This window comes from Vipera berus, assembly GCF_964194415.1.
Source record: "Vipera berus genome assembly, chromosome: 6".
NCBI classification, from domain to species: Eukaryota; Metazoa; Chordata; class Lepidosauria; order Squamata; family Viperidae; genus Vipera; species Vipera berus.
The window spans coordinates 52,373,938-52,397,522 of NC_138208.1; positions in this window are offsets into that span (position 1 = coordinate 52,373,938).

A 23,585-nucleotide genomic window follows, 5' to 3' on the forward strand; every position below is an offset into this window, starting at 1 on the left:
TCTTTCAAAAAAGAGAAAAAAATCTCAGAAAACTAAAAAAATAATTTATTAGGTGAAGGAAGGGATCTCAGACCACCAGTCAACCCTGCAGCTGTGTGCTCCTCCAAGCTACCCATGCAAGGCTGCTGTGCAATGTTTTAATTGCTTTCTGGAAGGCCAAGACATTGGGGCCTGCCTCACCTTGGGGGGGGTATTTTTCCACAGGGCAAGGGCAACAGCAGAGAAGACTCTCTTTCTGGACCCCACCAGTCAAAATTCTTTAACTGATAGGGTCTACAACATGCCTTCCCTGGCTGACCTGGTGGGATGGGCCAATGTAATGAGACTAAGATGAATAAAAAGAATTGGACCTAGAAGCAAATTGGCACCTAATGCAATTAGGCATTAGATGCACCCTTATTTGGGCATCCACAACTGCTCATGCAGCTGCATTCTGCACCAGCTAAAGTTTTTGGATCCTTTTCAAGAATAGTTTCTTTTTTTTTTTTTTTTTATTGAAAAGTTTTAAAAATACAGTTTTCCTTTAAAAAACCCCCTTCCCCCTCCCTACCTCCCCTCCCTACCTCCCCCCTTCCCCCCCTCCCCCCCTCCCTCCTCCCCCCCCACCTCCCCCTAACCCCCCTCCCCCCCCCCGGACTTCCCAGAGCTAAATACAAGGTATATATATATAAAAAGGCAATCATAAACAACCATATACTAACAACTATAAATTCTAAAATCCATCACTCTCTAACTTATATAGGATCAAACAAAACTTAGCATTATTAAATATATATAGAAGACAAAATAAAAAAAGAAAAAAGAAAACGAAAGAAGACTTATTCAAATGCTAGATAAAACTTCTTAACCCTATACTTATTCTGGATAAACTCAATCCATTTTCTCCATTCCATAATATAATGTTCTTGCGAGTAATCTTTCAAATAGGCCGAAAAAATAGTTTCTTGAAGAGTATGTTGCAGTAGTACAATACTGGAAATGACCACAGCATGAGTGACTGAATGGAAAGCCTCCCTATCCAGGAAAGAGTATAACTGATGCACAACATGAAGTTAAACAAAGACCCTCCTAGTCATGACTGCCACCTGTTTTTTGAACAAATGTGGTAAGCCCAAGAGGACCACCCCCAGGTTATGCACCGGGCCTGTTTGGATTAGTGTAATCCCATCCAAGATCAAAGGTCATAAACTCCTAGATATAGAGGGATCACCCATAGCCACCCATCTTACCAGGTTTCAGCTGAAACCTGTTGTTTCCCATCCAGGCTCCCAAAGCCTCCAAACACCATGAAAGAATATCCATAGCATCACTCACTTCACTCAGGATGGAGATATATAATTGGGTATCATCAGCCTATTGGTGATATCTCATTCTGTGGTGATGGATGATCTCACCAGATGGTTTCATGTAAATGTTAAAATGAAACAGACAGGGCACCGAGCCCTCTGGCCCCTCACAAAGCAGGGACTGGAAGCTGTCTTGTCAACACTGATTAGAACTGGCTTCAGAGAAAAGAGGTAAACCAGTACAAAGCCGTGCCACCTACCCAAATCTGCCCAAAAGGAAACCAGGGTTAATGGTATTGAAAGCTGCCAAGAAGTCAAGCAGAACAAGGATGAATGTACCACCTCCATCCTGCTCCCACCAGAGATTGTCCATGGGTGCAACTGATGCCATTTCAATCTCATATCATGAGCTTGAATTGCATAGCTATTTCAAAAATGTAAATCAGGAACCATAAAAATGCTTTTTTGTGGCATGTTCTAAACGAAAATGTAGGATCTTTTACTAACTTCAGATATATGTAATTATTTCAGCTAGTTCTTAATGAAAAAGTGGTAGGCAAATCATAAACCTCTCACCATACAAACCACTGGCCAGTGCAGAGACTAATAATTGCTAAGATAAGCAAATATTTCAAGCTGTAACTACAAGTGATATTTAATATGTACAACCAGTATTTGTTCCTTGCAGCATGTTACATAGAACAAGCAGGGTCATGGTCAGAAAAGTGGCTAATGCATCCTTGAAACTGGGAACAATCATAAATATTTATCTTAGGAATTATATCAATATTTTCAAAGGGTAGAATATTTTAATAAGTCTCCATACTGAAGGATGATGTTCAGGTATATCATGGTTATGCAATTTCATTTTTTGTATTAGTTCATTGTTATAGAGAGAGCTGAATTCTGACACTGAATTTTGAAAAGAGGGAGAAGTTTGCTACAGTAAACTACGGTGGAGCAGTTCTTTTGATTTGCTTTGGAAGAAATGAGGTAGGTTTGGAAATGGCAGCTTTTGTCTATGACTCATTGAACCAACTACATCTTTTTTTAGGAAAGGATGTCCTTTCCTGGAAACAGACTCAGCTGCCTTAATACTTCAGAATGTTCTTAAGTACATCTTCCAAATCAAGTAGTAAACATAGTATAGCCCTAAACTTCCAGCCTAGTCCATGGCTCTCATCCAGGTACTAACCAGCTGCAATTCTGCTTAGTTTTTCAAGATCATCCATTATTAGACAGATACTGCCCACTAGTTACGCAATTAATATAGAACCTTCCTAAATCTTCATATTCAGTATGATTAGCCAACAATGAAGAGTCATCTTGCCACAGAGAAGGCTATATATTATTAATACTGAATATGTGAAAAAACGTTATTCAAATTAATGAAACTTATGTCTTAAAATATAAGTTAGTATGACAACACTAGCTTTCAGTTATGTAAATCTTCTTATCTTGAACAAAAATGTAATTACCTGAGGTTAGGAAGCTTATATCCAACACTGTGGAGACATTATTAGCCAAGCCCAGGAATATTGTGTGTAACTGAATAGCTTTAGTCATTAAATACTCTGAAAAAAAGGATTGCATCTAACTCTGTATATGTAAGAAATACAATGTTAATCACATAGCATGTACATAGACATTAGCAAACTATTTAAAAAATGTGTGGGGTAAATAATATGCTAACCTTACATATGATTCTGAAATGCATATTAGACAGAGCAGACACAATTAAACTGCCTGATGACACAACAGGGGAAAGAGACAGATATCAAAAACCAAGTTGTTATATTCAGTCGTGTGAAAGGAGCCAATATATAGGTAAAATAAAACACATTGCTTATGTGAGGAGATGATGTATCAGTAGAAAGGGTAGACATGCAGCCTCCTTAGATTGCAGAGGCATCAGGTCAGCCAATAGTAAAGTTTCTTCATGACCTTTCCTTTCCTATTGTAAAGGCCATGTTATAATCTTATGATCTTTAAGGCTTTTCTGTGTTCCTTGGGTGCTAGTGATTACTATAGTTTTGCATGCGCCTAAAACATACTTTGTTGCATCTATCTTCAAACACTTATGTGGGCATTTTTCTTTTAAAGATTGTGCCAGCCAGAAATAGCATCATTATAAATAGATATATTTCCCTCATTTTCTGCCTTTTCATTGCAATACATTTCTGGTCATCAAAAGTTAATTAAAAACATATTAATCTGTCCCTAGAGGCTTTTATAAAGAGAGGAGGACTCTTCCCCACCATTTCAATCTTTCATGGTAGTAGTTCAATATTTCTTCATACACATTTGGATGATGTCTTAACAGCAGCAACATAACTCCATATATACCACACCAGTTATAAAGAAATCACTTATCATGACTGTTGTTGTTGTTACTACCTCCATTTCTTCCCCATCTATTTGCCAGGAATTGAGAGGGCCGGATGCCATGATCTTGGTTTTCTTAATGTTAAGTTTCAACCCAACTTTTGCACTCTCCTTCTTCACTCTCAACAAGAGGTTCTTTAGTTCCTCTTCACTTTCTGCCATTAGAGTGGTAGCCCTGCCTTTCTCATGATGTGCTCTGCATATAACAGGCAAGGTAACAGTATGCAGCCTTGCTGGACTCCTTTCCCAATTTTTAATCAGTGGTTCTGTGTCCAGTTCTCACTGTTGCTTCTTGACCTGCATATAGGTTTCTCAAGAGACAAATAACATGGTCTGGTACTCCCATCTCTTTAGGAACTTGCCACAGTTTGTTATGATCCACACAATCAAAGGCTTTAGCATAGTCAATGAAGCAGAAGTAGATGTTTTTCTGGAACTCTCTAGCTTTCTCCATGATCCAGCGTATGTTGGCAATTTGATCTCTCGTTCCTCTGCCTCTTCGAAATCCTGCCTGTACTTCTGGTAGTTCTCGATCCACATACTGCTGGAGTCTAGCTTGTAGGATTTCTTTGGAATTGGAATGTAAACTGATCTTTTCCAATTCTGTGGCCACTGTTGAGCTTTCCAAATTTGCTGGCAAATTGAGTGTAGCACTTTTACTGCATCGTCTTTTAAGATTTTGAATAGCTCAGCTAGAATACTGTCACCTCCACTAGCTTTGTTGTTGCTCAGCTTTCCTAAGGCCCATTTCAATTCACATTCTAGGATGTCTGGCTCGAGATCAGTGACCACCTCATCGTGGTTATCAGGGATGTTAAGCTCATTGTTGTATAGTTCTTCTGTGTAATTTTGCTACCTCTTCTTAATCTCTTCTGCCTCTTTTAGGTCCCTGCCATTTTGGTCCTTTATCATGCCCATTTTTGCATTAAACGTTCCCTTCATCTCTCCAATTTTCTTGAAGAGATCTCTGGTCCTCCCTATTCTATTGTTTTCTTCTATTTCTGTGCACTGTTTATTTAAGAAGTCATTCTTATCTCTTCTAGCTATTCTCTGGAATTCTGCATTCAATTGGGTGTATCTTTCTTTTTCTCCCTTGCCTTTCACTTACCTCCTGTCCTCAGCTATTTGCAAAGCTTCCTCAGACAGCCATTTTGCTTTATTGCATTTCTTTTCCTTTGGGATGGTTTTAGTTGCTACCTCTTGTACAGTGTTGTGAACCTCTGTCCATAGTTCTTCAGGCACTCTGTCTATCAGATCTAATTCCTTAAATCTATTTGTCACCTCTACTGTATATTCAACAGGGATATGATTTAATTCATACCTGAGTGGCCTAGTGCTTAAGCCTAAATTTTGCAACGAGAAGCTCATGATCTGAGCCACAGTCAGCTCCTGGTCTGTACTGACTGTATAGAGCTTCTCCATCTTTGACTGCAGAGCACAGTCAATCTGATTTCTGTGTTGACCGTCTGGTGATGTCCATATGTAGAACTGTCTCTTGGGTTGTTGGAAAAGAGTATTTGCTATGACCATCGTATTCTCTTGACAAAATTCTATCAGCCTGTGCCTTGCTTCATTTTGTACTCCAAGTCCAAACTTGCCTTTTATTCTGGTTATCTTTTGGCTTTCTACTTTAGCATGATAATAAGGACATCATTTTTTGGTGTTAGTTCTATAAGGTGCTGTAGGGCTTCATAGAACTGGTCACTTTCATCCTCTTCAGCACCGGTGGTTGGGACATAGACTTGGACTACTGTGACATTGAATGGTTTGCCTTGGATTGGAACTGAGATCATTCTGTCATTTGGGGGATTGTATCCCAGTATTGCTTTTCCTACTCTTTTATTGACTATGAAGGCTACTCCATTTCTTCTGAGGGATTCTTGCCTGCAGTAGTATACCTGATGGTCATCTGAATTAAATTCACCTATTCCTGTCCATTTTAGTTTGCTGATTCCTAAGATGTCGATGTTCAGTCTTGTCATCTCTTGTTTGACCACGGCCAGCTTGCCTTGATTCATGGATCTTAAATTCCAGGTTCCTATGGAGAAAAAAATCTTTACAGCATCGGACTTTCCTTTCACCACCAGATACATCCACAGCTGAACATCCTTTTGGCTTTGGCCCAGTCGCTTCATTCTTTCTGGCGCTACTAGTACTAGCCCTCTGCTCTTCCCCAGTAGCATATTAGACACCTTCCAACCTGAGGGCCTCATCTTCCAGCATCATATCTTTTTTCCTTTTGATACTGTCCATGGGGTTTTTATTGTGTAGTGGGTTGTGGACCGAATGGCAATGAAAGGACAGATGAGTACCGCATGTCAGCTCTTTATTCGTGGTAGGTGCGTACTGAACAAAGGGGGTTACCTGGACCCCTTATATACCTAGCCATTTATCATTCTGGCCAATCCATCCATCCGAATCTCCCGCTGAAAACCCTTCAGCCAATCCAGCCACAGCACAGTGCCACCCGATGGTTCTTGCAGAGCTGCTGCTCCTACCCCATACATAACAGTTTTCATGCGAAAGATACTGGAGTGGGTTGCCATTTCCTTCTCCAGTGGATCACGTTTTGTCAGAACTCTCTGCTATGACCTGTCTGTCTTGTGTGGCCCTGCACAGCATAGCTCATCACTTCATTGAATTACACAAGCCCCTTCACCATGACAAGGCAATAATCCATGAAGGGGATCATGACTAATTTGTTGTAATGTAAGTGAATTTGGTCAGTTGCAATGGAACCCATAATCTAGATATTGTCACTACACATTTGATGACATTTATTCCTCCCCTCCCCCATCTTATGGTTACCTGTGTGTCGTTTGCAGAACTTGGGAGCAGCATACACAAGAGACTACAAGGCATGGCATTCATTTTTCCTGTTGCTACCTGCCAGAATCTGCCTTATAAACTGAATTCAATAATTACAATACTGGAATGGTGGGCGCATAACTTTACATGATGTGGCATTCCTAAAGGGATAAGTTGTGATTAAAGATGTAATTTTGTATAAGGTACAATATGTACAGATGAAGATGTAACTCAGCTAACAACAATAATTCAATTTCCACTGATTCTTGTGTTGGACATTTCCACCTTTTTACTCAATACCTCTTGCCACCTGAAGATCTTCCAGTCATGTATACAGAAGTTCACAAATTAATTTCTCAACTGGAAAATAGCAAAGCTTCACAAAAACAGTTTATCAGAATTTCTGAAATCCAGTCCCTCTTAATGGGCATTTCTGCATTTCTGTCTCTTCAGTGCCATAAGAAATGATTTTCAGATTCAAAAAAAAAAGTGACTCAATTCCACCATTTTCTCTATAAACAAAAAAGAAGGGGAAGTCTAATCCTACAAAGTATCACCTATCAGCTATTAATAATAAGTAAATTATACACTAAATGTTTCTATTATAAACTTTTTGATTAAATGCTTTCCAAGAGCATCCTAGCCCTAGCACAGGTTAAATTGATATCATCAAGATCACCGCATTCAGATATCACCAGGCAAATTAAGATAAATTTTCCTGTCCTAAAGGGTATAAAGCAAGGTTGCATTTTGCCTTTATTATTATTTAATTTATATGTTGAAGTCTTTATTAAATCAGGATTTCACTCTCCATCTTTTGCCCATTTTTGTTCCTATTCTCCTCTATACCAGTGATGCAGCTCTTCTTTCCCCAGGTGGGCTTGTACAGATGTCATGAAGCATTATCTTCTTATTGCTGTAATGAATGCCATGAAATCAATAACTTAATATTCTTAATATTAAGAGTCTTAATATTATCCAGAAACCATTTCAATTTCCTCATTAGCTGGAAGATTAATGGTAGATCTATTGAGCAAGTCATAGCCTTTAGGTACTTAGGCATTTATCTTCAATCATCTAGTCATAGGATCAATCAAGCAAAGCACCTTCTTATAAAAGCCCCCAAAGCACCTTTGCAATTATTAAATATGCATATCACCTCACTATATACCACAGCTATCAAATAATTCAAGACTAGGCTCAATGCTATATGACAGATATTTATGTATTTATAAGGATGCTTTGAAGTGAGAAGATGCTCATTCAAATTTTTAAAGATTCCTGAAATTTTACGTTTAACTCCCTTATCTAGCTGAAATTAGGCTACATCTCCTTAGAAGCCCTTTGACATTCTACTTCCTCAGATACTGGTTGAAGTAAACCCTTTGAGGAGCATCTTTGATCCACCTCACCTCACTAGAAAGGTTTGAATATTCCCTAAGAAGACAAATTGGTTTTGATCTGCTTTATCATAGCTTTTCTTATCCATCACAAGCTATCTCACCCCTGTTAAAGCCATTGTAGTCTTCAACAGAGGATTTGGGATCTAGATCTCCAAATTGATGGAAACAGAGTTTCCCGCATCCATTACAGGTCAATAACCACCCTCCCCTGCTCAATTCCTTATGTTTTTATAATATTTCCCACAGTTCACCCTGCACAAACTGGTGAACCATGAGAAAGGGGGTCAACTGGTAGATACAACAGTATCACCTATGAAAACTTTATGTTCCAATATAGAAGCTTTGCATACATTGCTAGAGTGGCCTCTCTACAATAAATAGGAAAAAGAACTCGAAACACGAAATATTAGAAATCTTAACAGCTCCTCTGAGTGGGAATTGTTTTCCTATGACATTACATTTCAGCTGTTTCTAATAAGTATGATATTTTTTTAACAATAATAGCAGGAATTATCTGGTGCTTCTCTTACACTATGAATTGTTTTAAACTCTTCTGTATAGCTTCTGCTTTACTTTTTATTTTATATCATTTTATATTTGATGTGCTGTAATATTATTTTCTTTTTAATATCGGTCTCGGAGCATAAAGCATAAAGAAATAAATTTAAATAAATATTGTATAATACCTTAATCATTTCTTAAGTTTTCTTAGCTTTTCTTAATTGCACTGTACATAATTTCCTTCATGTTTGCATTAATTAATAGCTTATCCATCTTTAACTATCTTTTTTCATAGAATTCAATTAATATTCATCTTTTCTCAGATTTGGCTTGGCTTTCAAGTATTTCACCCTTCCTAGGCCCTTTTAAGTACTGTATTTCAATTTAAGCAACAAATTAAGTTTTATTAAAATTGTCATAAATTAATTCATTGCATGCAGCCACACCGCAGTAAACCAGATTGGTTATGCTAACTGACATTTGAAATAATATGTCAACTTGTATTGTAAACTGTTGAGATAAAATGTGTTATGACAAGAGTTTTGATAACAATAAAAATGAATGTCTATAGCATATTATATTTTTATAATCTTTCCAGTCCTTGACAAGTGGTTTTTTTTTTAAAAAAGTTCATTTTATTTTGCATTTTTGGGCAGAATAATTTATTAGGCAGCATTTTGTTCACTGAATAAAGAAGCATAGCCACAAATCTGGGGGAAAACCCTATGTAAATCAACTGCTTTATTAGTCTACTCAGACTAATTAAAAATGATAAATAGTACCAATTTTGCAGATAATAAATGTCCTGTATTATCCAATAGAGAAAGCCATTAAAATCATAAATATGACAGTGGTATTGATATATCTGCATTCACTTATTATAGAAAAGCAATATGATAGTTTATCAACAAGAAATTAAATTGTTGCTTTTTCACTGTAGAAGAAAAACTAAGGAATGCCATTTGGAATGCAAGATTCTGTAGGATCATCTTACCTATACTGAAAGAGTAAAAGTACTGATCTATAGTTGTAAAACTGCAGATGCGGAAGGCAGGCATATAAAGTTCAACAAATATTGGAGTGATATTTGTAGTATTCCTGCTGCAGGAGATGTTTGTTTGTTTTTGATGCATAATGGGAAAACAAGACTTGTGGCAAAGGATTCTGATGCTTGGGAAAAAACCTGAAGTAAATAAAAAATAAACTGAAGACAAGATAGCTAGATACTGTCACTGATAATACAAACATGAGCTTATAAAATTCAAAGAAGCAGTGACTTGCAATCCTGGGCAAGTGATGTCCATTTGGTCACAAAGAGTTGGGAGCAATTGAATGATTGAACAAGTGTTTAAACCCAATTTGTTCTTCTATATGCATCTGAGGTAAAAAGTTCTACTGACTTCTTCAATAGAATATTGAAATATTTTGTTTTACTTTTAAATGCCAATATCTATACTGCCCCATCTCACAGTGCTACCAGACACAGGATTATTCTACACTGCTGCCTTTACAAATAGTCCTCGACTTACAATCAAAATTGAGCCCAAAATTTCTGTTGCTAAGCAAGCAGTTGTTAAATAAGTTGTGCATCATGTTATGATCTTTTGGACAGTTTTTAAGTGAATCAAGTGATCATTAAGCAAATCTGGTTGCTCCCATTGACTTTGCTTGTCAGAAGCTTGCTGGGAAGGTTACAAATAGCAATCACATGACCATGGAACAGTGCAACTGTCATAAATACATACCAGTTGCCAACACCTGGATTTTGATCATGTGACCATGAGGATGCTGCAACAGTCATAAGTGTGAAAAACAGCCTTAAGTCATTTTTTCATTGCTGATTAATTTCAAAGAAACACTAAACAAATGGTTATAAGTTGAGGACTACCTCTATACTCTTTATCAACTTTGCATGAAATGCTGTAAATGTAAAAAAAATTAGCTACTATCATGCCAAAACCTTTTTACATCCTCAAATTTACTTATGTAAATAGGTTAGTTACCTTGTTTTGAGCATGACCATTATTTTCATACTGCCAACCTCCTCATGGGTTTGAATTTTTCAGGTTTGGGGTGAGGGGATAAAGATGGGAAGAGGAGTTTTCTGGTTCCAATCTACTTATAGCATTATTTGGAACACAAATAACCAAGCAGAGAAAAATGGTTTAAAATATTTGGTCAAGTCTTGTACAGGGTTGATAAGATCATTGGATGATCTGTTGTCACACTTTGGAGGGCTGTGGAGCTAAATTGTGAACCTCAACCAACACAAACACCTCTGCAGTTAAGAAAGAAATATTCCAATATTTCATAGAATAACTAGATTATATTTATCATTTGTTTGTTTTTCTCCCCAATCTACCCCCCTTTAGCTTGTGCTAAATCAAGTTTAGCAAAAATGGTTCCCCCTTGCAAGGAGGCTAAAATATGGTTGACTACAGGAACCGGGTAAGCATGTTGTTTGAGGGCCTTATTTAATGTGCATTTATAATCAGCGCAAATGAGAACTTCTCCGTTGGACTTCAGTGAGAGACAATAGGAGTTTCCCTGTTATGTATTCACATATTATTGTTATACATTCACATAAAGGTTAATAGAGATTAACAGGGCTGAGGTAAAAGCCGCGGCAGCTTTTGACAGCTGTCAAAAGCTGCCGGACAGAACTGTGCAGGCGCCAACCGACTGACAGTTCTACACGCGCTACCGCTGACAGCTCCGAGCTGTCAAAACCAGCCGGCTCCAATTGGCGGAAACGAACGGCGCGGGAACCCGGCTCAGCCCTGATTGGCTAACCTGTTGACAGCTGCCAGTATAAATAGATGTCATGTTCTTCTGTTGTTCGCCTGGTTCGAAATAAAGGTTAAATCGTTCAACTTGCTGTCTCGCCTGCTTCTTAGGTAAAGCACTGGCGACGAGGATGGGATGCCTGCTTGCCTAAGCTGAAGTCACTACCTAAGGGGAGAAGAGATTTTTTCCCTTAGCCGAGCTGGTCACTAGCTGAAGTCACTCGGGAGCCTAACTCCCATATAATGCAAGCAGCTACACCCACGGCTCACAGACAGCATGACGAACCATGGCCACATTCGAGAGTTCAACACCCGCCACCCAGAATGCTGGGAATCTCATCTGGGCCAGGTAGAAGGATACCTGGTGGTAAAGAAGATTACGGACGACCGAGCGAAGGCAGCCGCCCTCCTCTGGCTCAGCGGGCCCGCTGTTTATGATGCCGCTGTGGGAATCTTCAGTCCAGAACCAATCGCCACCATCTCCTACGCTGATCTCACCGAGGGGCTGAGTAAATACTTCATGCCCACCAAGTCAGAACTCTTCTGGAGGGTGAATTTCGCCCGTAAACTACAGCTTCCTGACGAGCCCGCAAATGACTTCATAACCCGGGTCAGACACGCCGCTCGGTGGTGTCGGTTCCCGGACTTAGAAGACCGAATCCGGGACCAAATCGTCATAGGGCTCAAAGATGAACGGCTGAGAAGGAAGCTGATCGCCAAACCCGAACTGACAATGGTTGATGTGGCGAGGGAAGTCATTGCCTATGAGGACAGCCACGGTGACAACCGACGTTCACCTGACAGCGGGCCCAGTGGGTCCGTGCACCAGGAGGACGGTGGTTTCAGCGGTCCAGAAGATGACGACGTCTCCATGGACATCGATGCGGTACAGCGGCGGTTCGAAAAGCAACTACAGAGGGGGGCCTGCCAACAACCAGAGGGGCGCTAACTTCCAGCCAAACAGGGCTAAGTGTGCCAGCTGCAGCGGAAGCCACCCGAGAGCAACGTGCCGGTTCCGCAGTGCCAAATGCCACGGGTGCAGAAAGACAGGTCACCTCAAAGCCGTGTGCCGCAGCCGGAGCCGAGAAAATCTGCATGAACTGGAGGTGACGCCCGCAGGTATGGACCAACACACACCCAGGGCCAGGCACAATTCCAAACCCCTAGTGCTAAATGTGAGGGGAAGGGCGGGAAAATACACAGTCCACAGCACTCTTAAGCCCAAAGTCAAGGTGGACGTTCGGATTCATGGAATTCCCTGTGAGATGGAAGTGGACTCTGGGTCCTCTGTCTCACTCATTTCGTGGCAAACTTACAGGGACATTTGTAACCGCAGTAGAAAACGGCCCGCCCTTCGACCCACCAAATTCCGCCTAGCTGATTTTCAGAAAACGCCCATTAAACTCCGGGGAAAGGCTTCCGTCCCCGTGGAGTTCAAACAATTTAAAGGATCCCTCCCTATACTAGTGACCCAGGAAAACAGAATCAGCCTGCTAGGACTAGACTGGTTTGAGGCGCTAGGAATAGCATTGACAGGTGTCAACGCCATTCAGCCGTCAAACTTAGAATCCGTCTGCCTTCAATTCGCGGACGTTTTTGACAGCTCGCTAGGGAAGTACACAGGACCGCCTGTATCACTAAAACTGAACCCTAATGTAATGCCTGTCAGAATCAAGGCAAGAAGAGTTCCCTTCGCCTTGAGAGAAAAAATAGAAACTGAACTAGACCGATTAACTAACTTAGGAGTCCTAGAACCCGTAGAAGGGGCAGAGTGGGAGACACCCATAGTGACCCCAATTAAGCCAAATGGCCAAATAAGATTATGTGCCGATTATAAAGCGACACTCAACCGCGCATTAAATGCCCATGCCTACCCGGTCCCGGCTGTCAAAGACATCCTCGCGGCCATTAAGTCAGGCGCCATTTTTGCCAAGTTAGACTTGGCGCAGGCGTATTTACAGCTGCCTGTCACCCCTGACACCGCCTTAGCTCAGACAATCGTCACCCACAAAGGAGCATTTAAAATTAACCGCCTTCAATTCGGCATCTCTGCAGCCCCGGGGATTTTCCAAGAAATCATGGAAAAAACACTTAAAGGGATCCCCGGGGTCTGTCCATATTTCGACGACATCCTAATTGCAGGGGAATCAGAAAAAGACTTAGCTGACAAATTAACAAACGTGCTCCTTAGATTCAGGGAGGCTGGCCTCAAATTGAAACGAGACAAATGCTCCATCGGGGTGCCATCAACAGAGTTTTTAGGATTTAAAATTGATGCTAAGGGAATTCACCCTACTGAAACAAAAATTAAAGCCATTAAAACGGCACCAACCCCAAAAAATAAACAGGAACTACAAGCCTTCCTAGGATTAGTTAATTTTTATCATACCTTCCTGCCGCATAAAGCCTCCATCGCTGAACCCCTACACAGGCTATTAGATAAAGGCAAACCCTGGAACTGGTCATCTGAGCATGATAATCTACTAAAAAACTTACTCACTAGCAACGCAACGGTAGCCCTGTTCAACGAACAGCTGCCCTTATGTCTGGCTTGTGATGCCTCCCCCTACGGCATCGGAGCAGTCCTAAGCCACTTAACTAAGGAAGGAACGCAAACCCCTGTAGCGTTCTATTCCAGAACGCTGTCAAAACCTGAGCGTAACTACGCTCAGATTGATAAAGAGGCTTTAGCTATAGTGGCTAGCGTAAAAAAAATTCATGACTACCTATACGGCCGACCCTTTACCATTTTTACGGACCATAAGCCCCTATTAGGACTCTTTACAGTAAACAAATTAACGCCACAAATATTAGCTCCCCGCATCCTGAGATGGTCTACCTTTTTGTCAGCTTATTCATACAACTTAGAATACAAGCCAGGGAAATCCATGGGCCATGCTGACGGTCTTAGCAGACTGCCCCAACCGATAGTCGACCCAGACCCAGCACCAGCTGGGAAGATACTGGCTATCTCAGACCTGCCTGAATGCCCATTATCTGTTAAAGACATCTCTGCAGCCACTGCTGCAGACAAAATATTAGGCAGAGTCTTAGGCTATGTCACCTCTGGCTGGCAATGCGCACCCCCAGACCCAGAATTCCAACCTTACATTTTAAAGCAAAAGGAATTATCCACCCATCAAGGGTGTTTATTATGGGGCAGTAGGGTGATCATACCTGACAAACACAGACTCAAGGTGTTAGAGAGCCTCCACAAAGGCCACCCTGGGACCGTCAAAATGAAGGCTCTGGCCAGGAGCTATGTCTGGTGGCCAGGATTAGACAAGCAAATTGAAACGTACGTAGCCGGCTGCTATTCATGCCAACTTGTCAGAGCCGCCCAGCCCCAGGCTCCCATACACAGATGGGAAACTACAAAGACACCCTGGTCACGAATCCACATAGACTATGCAGGTCCATTCCAAGGACAATCATTCCTAATAGTCGTGGATAGCTATTCGAGATGGCTGGAGGTGGCACCAGTGACTAGCACGACTTCAGCAGCCACAATACAAGTTTTAAGGGGATTGTTTGCAACACATGGGCTTCCAGATGTAATAGTCTCCGATAATGGCCCCCAATTTACTTCCTACGAATTCCAGAGTTTCACAATGGCGAACTCTATTAGGCACACCACCACGGCTCCATTTCACCCATCCACGAACGGCTTGGCAGAGGTGATGGTGAAATCTACAAAAGAGGCACTGCGGAAAATCATCTCCGGCAACTGGCACCGCAGACTTGCTCAATTCCTTTTGTCACAACACACCACCCCATGCACAACTACAGGGAAGTCTCCAGCAGAGCTTTGCTGGGGCAAAAGACTAACTACCAGACTGGACCGTCTACACCCTGACAGATCCCCTCCAGACCCAGAACTGCCCCTCCAGCACAGGACTCTCTGCACAGGGCAAGCTGTCTGGGCAAGGAACTACGGGGGGGCAACAAATGGACACAGGGGGTTGTCATTGAACAAACTGGTCCCCTGTCATACATCATAGACACAGGACACAATTCCCACATCCGCAGACACATCGACCAACTCCGGCGTCGCAGCCCGCAAAATATAGGGGAAAGGGGGAACGACGAAATGCAGGCAGAAGCCCCGCCGCAAACACTTTCACGCCAAAAACCCCCCGATCAGAATGTACCACTTCAAGACCCCGATCCAAACGACGCTGAAACGACGGAGCCATGGCCCATGCCCCCTGAGCCAGTCCTCGATACGCCTGGGGAAAGAGAACAACCAGTTGTGACAACCCCCCGGCGCTCCGAAAGGATAAAAAGACCCCCCGCCTACTTAAAAGACTTCGAATGGGGAAACCTGAAAAAGAAACAGTTGGGGAAAAATCAACTCAATCAGAGGGAGGGGTAAGGGGTGTTGTGTATTCACATATTATTGTTATACATTCACATAAAGGTTAATAGAGATTAACAGGGCTGAGGTAAAAGCCGCGGCAGCTTTTGACAGCTGTCAAAAGCTGCCGGACAGAACTGTGCAGGCGCCAACCGACTGACAGTTCTACACGCGCTACCGCTGACAGCTCCGAGCTGTCAAAACCAGCCGGCTCCAATTGGCGGAAACGAACGGCGCGGGAACCCGGCTCAGCCCTGATTGGCTAACCTGTTGACAGCTGCCAGTATAAATAGATATCATGTTCTTCTGTTGTTCGCCTGGTTCGAAATAAAGGTTAAATCGTTCAACTTGCTGTCTCGCCTGCTTCTTAGCTAAAGCATTCCCACTCCCCCCCATCAACTGGCTGTAACACGCCCTGTTCTACAAGCTTATCGATTTCGGAATCAATTTTGTGCTTTAAGGCAAAGGGGAACCTCCGAGGTTTAACCCTAATTGGAACAACGTTAGGATCTAACTTAAAAGAAATTGACGGGCCAGTGTATGTCCCAAGGGTTGAATCAAAAACATGCCAGTAATCTGAATACCTAAGGCATCAAACCAATCAAACCATTCGGGAGAAGGGCGGTATAAAAATATAATAAATAAATAAATAAAGTCCAATAAGACTCGTTCTTTGGCCCCTACTACTATTACATCCAGGTGCCCCCAAAACCCTTTAAATTTTACCAATAATGTAGCTTCACCCTTAACTTTAATGTGAGTATTCTGAAAATCCATTAAAATGATATCTGAGGGTCTTAGTTTAGCCCAATTGTTACTGCGCCTACACACAAAGTCAAATGTGTCTTGCAAAATGATCGAGACTGCAGAGCCGGAGTCCAACTCCATCTTACATGGAACTCCTTGTAGCTCTACCAAGAGCTTAAGTTTAGGCTTGAGGGGGCGTCAAGCCCCGGTATGGCAAATGCTTCTCCAGATTCCGAAGAACCCCACACTAACTGGACTCTGGGCCCCAGTACCTCTCCTAGTCAGTTCCTTCAACTGGTGTTTGGGTGGCCTGTCTCTCTGGCAGGCTCTGCAAACCACCGCGATGTGGCTGGTTCTTCCACAAGCTCTACACGTGGCTAAATGAAATCTGCAGTTGGCACGAATATGGTTGCCTCAGCACCCTTTACATCTCAGTAAGAGAACTGCCTTGTAATCATTCTCTCGCTGGTGGCTACTGCAGTGTTGCACATTTGGTTGCCTTTGGAGTTTGTTGATTTCAGGTTCTTCTTCTTCTGACGATTCTCTGGCACATTTGGTGACCTCAAGATGGACCGAATCTTTGATTTTTGAAGGTTTGGTGGGATGAACTGTCTGCACTGCACCCCCGGCGGCTTCGTTGGCCATCACCTCATCCTGTGCCTTGGAGAACGTTAGATTGGGTCTAGCGAACAGTCTCTGCTGAAGGGTTCTGTCCCGAAGGCCACAGACGAGCCGGTCTCTTAGTTGTTCTTCTAAGTTTGAGAACTTGCACAGGCGTGCGGCCTGTCTTAGGCCCGTGATAAACTCTGAAGCTGTCTCCCTGGGTAGCTGAACTCTTTGGTCAAATTTGAATCACCATGCCATCTCTGACATCTTGGGTTGGAAGTGGCTGGTCAGCTTCTTCTTAAGGTCTGCATATGATACTGCTTCGATGGGCGTCAGCGCAAAAAGGTTCTCTGCTAGGTTGAAAGTTTCTGGGCCAAACACGCAAAGCAACATGGTGGCCTTCAGGCCTTCCTCTGCAATTTGATTTGCTCTCAGATAGTTCTCTACTTGCGAAAGGTAAGACGGCCATTCTTCTGGATGCTTCACATCGAACTCTGTTAATTTGCTGATCTTTGGCATCTTCCTTAGATTCCTGCATTCTTCGGATCCTGCTTCTAGGCTCAGGGAATGTGTCCTCTGAGCATGCAGCCGTTAGCGTGGCTTACTAGCCAGCCTAGAGAGGGGGGGGAAATGCCTCTTCCCTCCGGCGTGTACTGCCGACCCCTCGTTGACTTCAGCCCTTAATCGGCGAAGCAGGATCCCATCCTCGATGCCTCTGTTAAGTCGTGGGCTCTGGAGAGCAGGAATGATGACATAAGGCTGAGTACAGAATAACTCATACTTTTATTCTTGCTGGAACTGTACTGAAGCTTGGGCCGCAACCAGCCACAATATATAGTCTAGCCCCTAGCCGGCAACCAATAGGTTTGAACCCACACTGACCGCCTGGGACTGACCAATTGCAGGACCGGAGATGGCCTGTCTGGGTTGCTGGAGAGCCGTTAGCTCCTCCAGCAACGCACGTGGTGTGACACCACAAGCCCAATACATAACACTTATATTTAATAAGCAAATAATAAACATGGCATTAAATTGCAAAGATTACAAAGAGTAGAAGCCATCCATGAAATTGACAATTAACTGGATAGTCTTGTTACTGCTGAGATTTTAAAAAAAAATATATTTAGTGACACATTGCACTTTGTTTCTGAATCAGTCTTTTCAATGAAATTGTTCTGAACCAGCCCTCTTCTAGCAAACCCCTATTCAAAAAGAAGAGACTGGAGAGCGTCCAAGACTAAAAGGCTTCTGCCAAGATTTAATTACGCAGTTAACAAAAACACTAGAGCTTGTCTTCTCAAGCGGAAAAGTTGCTTTCAGCAACCAGCCCCTCCCCAAACACTCCTTTTATAGAGAGCTCAGGGCGTGGTCTCCCTGTGCCTCCTCCCGAGGAGACCCGCAGCCTTTTTCTGCTTAGTCCTGCTCGACTGCCTCCTGCGTCAGGCGTCCTTGAACAGGGCCAGCTGTGGGTCATCATCCTCCGCACTATCGGGCTCACGCAGCTGAGAGGAGGTCCCCGGCTGGGAGCTCTGCCAAGCCTCCACGCCATCATCAACCGGTTCGTCTCCCACACGGTCCTCCTCCCCCTCATCTGAGTCATCCGACACCTCTGAGCCGGCTGCCGAAACCACAGGCTGACCCTGAGTCACAACACTATCCCACACCGCAGGGCCCTTCCCCCGGGGCTGCCGATCCGGATGCGATCGGGATGGGAACTGTTCGTGAAAAGCAGTCACCAACGCAGGGGCATGAACGGCGGTCGCGTCTTCCCATGTGAAGTCCTCCGGCCCGTACCCTTTCCACTCGATCAGGTACTGGAAGCGACCTTTCAGCCAACGGGAATCCCGGATGCTGGCGACCTCGTACTCGGGGGTGCTGCCGCCATCGCGAGGTCCTGATGGGGGAGGTTCCGCTTGGCGAAGTGGACAAGCCGGTTGTTCGGGGACCAACAAGGACCGATGGAAGACGGGGTGCACGCGCAGGGAACGTGGCAGAGTTAAACGATAGGCGACCGGGTTAATGACGGCCTCGACTGGGAACGGTCCAAGGTAACGGTGGTCCAGCTTCCTCGCCGGCCGAGTGGATGGTAGGTTCCTGGTAGACAGCCAGACCCGATCCCCCACCGACAGTGGAGGCGTATCCCTTCTCGACCGATCGGCGAACCTCTTATAGTCGGCCTTGGCCTTCTCCAGCTGCCGTCGCACCAACCGATGGATCGCCTGTAACTCCGCCATGAATTCGTTCGCTGCCGGCTCCGGTGAGTCCACGGGCGAAAGGGGGAAAAACCGGGGGTGATAACCCACGTTGGCCAAGAACGGTGTCATCTGCGTGGAGGTGTGCTGCGAGTTGTTAAAGGCAAACTCGGCTATGGCCAAATAGTCCACCCAATTGTCCTGCTGCAGGTTAACGTAGCAGCGCAGATACTGCTCTAAGATGCCGATGACCTTCTCGGTACCCCCGTCGGTCTGAGGATGATGCGCGGACGAGAGGCAAACCTTAATGTCCAACGCCCGCATCAACTCCTGCCAGAAGCGGGCTATAAACTGGGCCCCCCTATCGGAGACGACTCTATCGGGGAGGCCGTGCAGCCGGAACACCTGTTGGATGAACATGCGACTAGTGGCGCGAGCTGACGGTAAGCCGCGACAGGGGATGAAGTGCGCCATCTTGGTCAGCATGTCCACCACCACAAACACTGTCGTGAAGCCGGAGGATGGGGGTAGATCCGTCAGAAAGTCCATGGACACAGCCCCCCAGGGTCTCTTGGGTGTTGGCAAAGGCTGCAGTAAACCAGGCGGGGCCCCTGTCGCTGACTTGGCCTGCCTGCATGGGACGCAGGAGGTGACATAAGACTGGACGTCGTGTCGGACTCGGGGCCACCAGAAGGTACGGGAGACCAGGTTCAGAGTCTTGAACAGGCCAAAATGCCCCGCAGCCGGGTTATCATGACACTGGCTGAGGACGAGTCCCCTGAGTGGCCCTCCCGGAACATAGAGCCGGTCACGATAATACAGGAGTCCATCCGTGACCGACCAAGGCGAATCTGGCCCCACCTCTTCCTTCCGCTGAGCCACCCACGCCTCCTGCTGCTGCGCCTCCCTGATCCGAGCCCGTATATCCACCGGCTCCCGCACCGCAGCAAAAGACTCGACGGGGATCACTGTCCTGGGCGGAAGCTTGTCCTCCACTCGGGTGTACTCGGGCTTCCTGGACAGAGCATCCGCTCTCTGGTTGTGCCCGCTGGGTATGTACCGCACCCGGAAGTCAAACCTCGCAAAGAAGAGGGACCACCGGATCTGGCGTTGGTTCAGATTCCGAGCGGTCTGCAGGCTTTCCAGATTCTTGTGGTCCGTCCGGACCTCGATTTGATGCCGCGCCCCCTCCAGATGATGCCTCCAAGCCTCGAACGCCGCCTTGATGGCCAGCAGCTCCTTCTCCCAGATGGTATAGTTGCGCTCCGAGGGATTCAATTTCCGGGAGTGATACGCGCAAGGGAAAAGGGTACCGCTGGGCGTCGCTGCCTGGAGTAACACGGCCCCAATGGCAATGTCGGAGGCGTCCGCCTCCACGACAAACGGCCGTTGCGGGTCAGGATGCTTCAAGATGGGCTCCTTCATGAAGGCGTCCTTCAAAGCTTGGAACGCCTGTTGTTCGGGGGCGTTCCACTGGAACCGAGTCTTCTTCTGCAGGAGCCGGGTGAGGGGGGCTGTCAAGGCAGCAAAGCCAGGGATGAATGTCCGATAGTAGTTGGCAAATCCAAGAAGTCGCTGAACATCCTTCACGCGATGCGGGGGTTGCCAACTCTGCAACGACTCAACTTTACTCGGTTCCATGGCGATGCCCTCAGGAGAAATGCGGTGACCCAGGAAATCGATGGTCACCTGATAGAACTGGCACTTCTCCAACTTGGCAAACAGCCGATGTTTCCGGAGGCGCTGCAGGACCTGACGGAGATGCTGATGATGCGCTTCACGCGACGGGGAGTAAATCAGGATGTCGTCCAGGTAAATCACGACAAACTGGTCCAACAGATCTCGAAAGATGTCGTTCATAAAATGCTGAAACACAGCGGGGGCGTTGGTCAGGCCAAACGGCATCACCGTGTACTCGAAATGTCCATAGCGAGTACCAAACGCCGTCTTCCACTCATCACCCGGCCGAACCCTGACGAGGTTGTAAGCTCCACGCAGGTCCAGTTTCGTGAAGATCTTAGCCTCCCTGAGTCGGTCTAAGAGCTCGGGGATGAGGGGCAGCGGGTAGCGGTTACGCACCGTGATGGCATTGAGTTTCCGGTAGTCACAGCAAAGCCGTAACTCGCCCGACTTCTTTTTGACGAAGAGCACGGGCGCAGACACAGGCGAGGACGAGGGCCGGATGAAACCACGAGCCAAATTCTTTGTCAGGAAGTCCCGCAATGCAGCCAACTCGGGCTCCGACATGGAGTACAAACGCCCCACTGGGAGAGGCGCATCAGGGACTAGATCAATGGAACAGTCATAGGGCCTGTGCGGGGGTAATTGGTCCGCCTCTGACTCGCTGAACACATCAGCAAAGTCAGACAGTTCGGGAGGCAAAGAAACCCCTGAGGAACCCTCCACCTGGCCGGCACAGATATGGCGGGTGTGGTCCACGCACTGCAAACTTGGGAAGGTGACCAAGTTCTGAGACCAATAGATCTGTGGATCATGCGCCCGGAGCCACGCCAGTCCCAAGACCACGGGGAAGTGCAGATCCGAAGTGACGTAAAACTGAATGGCCTCCACATGGGTACTGATGGCCATACACACGGGTTGCGTGGCGGCCGTAATAGGCCCGGACAGGAGCACTCGACCGTCGATGGTCTCCACAAGCATGGGCGGATCCACTGGACACTGGGGAACAGCCCATTTGGCCACAAAGGCCGAATCCATAAAGTTAGTGGTAGCCCCAGAGTCAATTAAGGCATGGACCGGAATCCCCTCTGGCTTGCCAGGAAGGATCAGTCGTGCCTCCAGAATCAAATGCCGTGGAGGTTCACAGGCACCGTCGGAACGGCATCGCTCGGCGTGGTCGTTGTGAGTCGCCCGATCTTTCACACCGTCTAGATCGGGCTCGGGCCGTTTCCCGATAGCAAAGCAGGGGACTTTCTCGGGGCAGGCTTGGTCACTGACGCCCGCTGACGCTTCTTCGGGCAAGAAGCAGCCAAATGTCCAGGGTCCCCACAGTAAAAACACAACCCCTCCGATCGTCGTCTGTCCATTTCCGTCACCGATAGACGGGACCTGGCGGCACCCAGCTCCATTGGCTCCTCCCTCTGGACTGGGGGCTCACGCACAACAGGGGCGGCAGGGGTCTGTGGGGTGGCACGGCGACTCTTACGCTGCTGCAGCCGGGCATCGATCCGCAGACAAAGATGGATCAGCCCATTCAGGTCTGAGGGAATGTCCACGCGGGCCAGCTCATCCAACATCTCCTCTGACAAGCCATCCTGAAAGGCATCCACGAGCGCAGCCTCATTCCAGGCGGAATCCTGGCTAAGCAGCCGGAAATCGCTGATATAGGCCTGTAGAGGGCGCTGACCCTGCCTCAAAGCTTTCAGGCGTCGGGTGGCAGTCTGCGCCTTAATCGGGTCCTCGTACATGAGGCGCATATGGTCACAAAACCCCCCAAAGTTATCCAACAAAGGGCTAGGCTGTGCCAACAGAGGCGTGCCCCAACGAGCTGCATCTCCCGACAGAAGGCTCAACACGAATCCCACCTTATCTCGGTCAGTGGGGAAATCAGCTGCTCTCACGCTGATATAAAGCTGGCATTGTCCCAGGAAGGCAGGAAACAGTTCTGGTTTACCAGCAAATTTATCCGGCATAGCTATCTGACATTTCCTCCTGGGTGGGGGTGCAGCATGTACCTGAGCTTGCAGTTGTGCCACCTGAGCTGCCAGCAAAGTGAGTTGCTGGTTGAGCTGGGCATTCTCGGCAAGAAGCTGCTCCATCGTGGTAATAAGGGGTGGGTGGCTGAAAGCAAACTGTTCTGAACCAGCCCTCTTCTAGCAAACCCCTATTCAAAAAGAAGAGACTGGAGAGCGTCCAAGACTAAAAGGCTTCTGCCAAGATTTAATTACGCAGTTAACAAAAACACTAGAGCTTGTCTTCTCAAGCGGAAAAGTTGCTTTCAGCAACCAGCCCCTCCCCAAACACTCCTTTTATAGAGAGCTCAGGGCGTGGTCTCCCTGTGCCTCCTCCCGAGGAGACCCGCAGCCTTTTTCTGCTTAGTCCTGCTCGACTGCCTCCTGCGTCAGGCGTCCTTGAACAGGGCCAGCTGTGGGTCATCATCCTCCGCACTATCGGGCTCACGCAGCTGAGAGGAGGTCCCCGGCTGGGAGCTCTGCCAAGCCTCCACGCCATCATCAACCGGTTCGTCTCCCACACGGTCCTCCTCCCCCTCATCTGAGTCATCCGACACCTCTGAGCCGGCTGCCGAAACCACAGGCTGACCCTGAGTCACAACAGAAATGTTATGTTTTAACCTGTGTATGTATGTGTGTGTATCTGTATGTGTGTTTATCTCTATCTCTGTGTGTATTCTTTAGAATCCTAGAAAATAGGAAAAATATGTTATGATTTGAATACCAGATAATAAACTCCAACCATTCAGTAATCCTTTGATACGTTTGGAGAAAAGTTTGCAAGAAGACTTTCTGAATCCTAAATCCTAAATCAAATATATC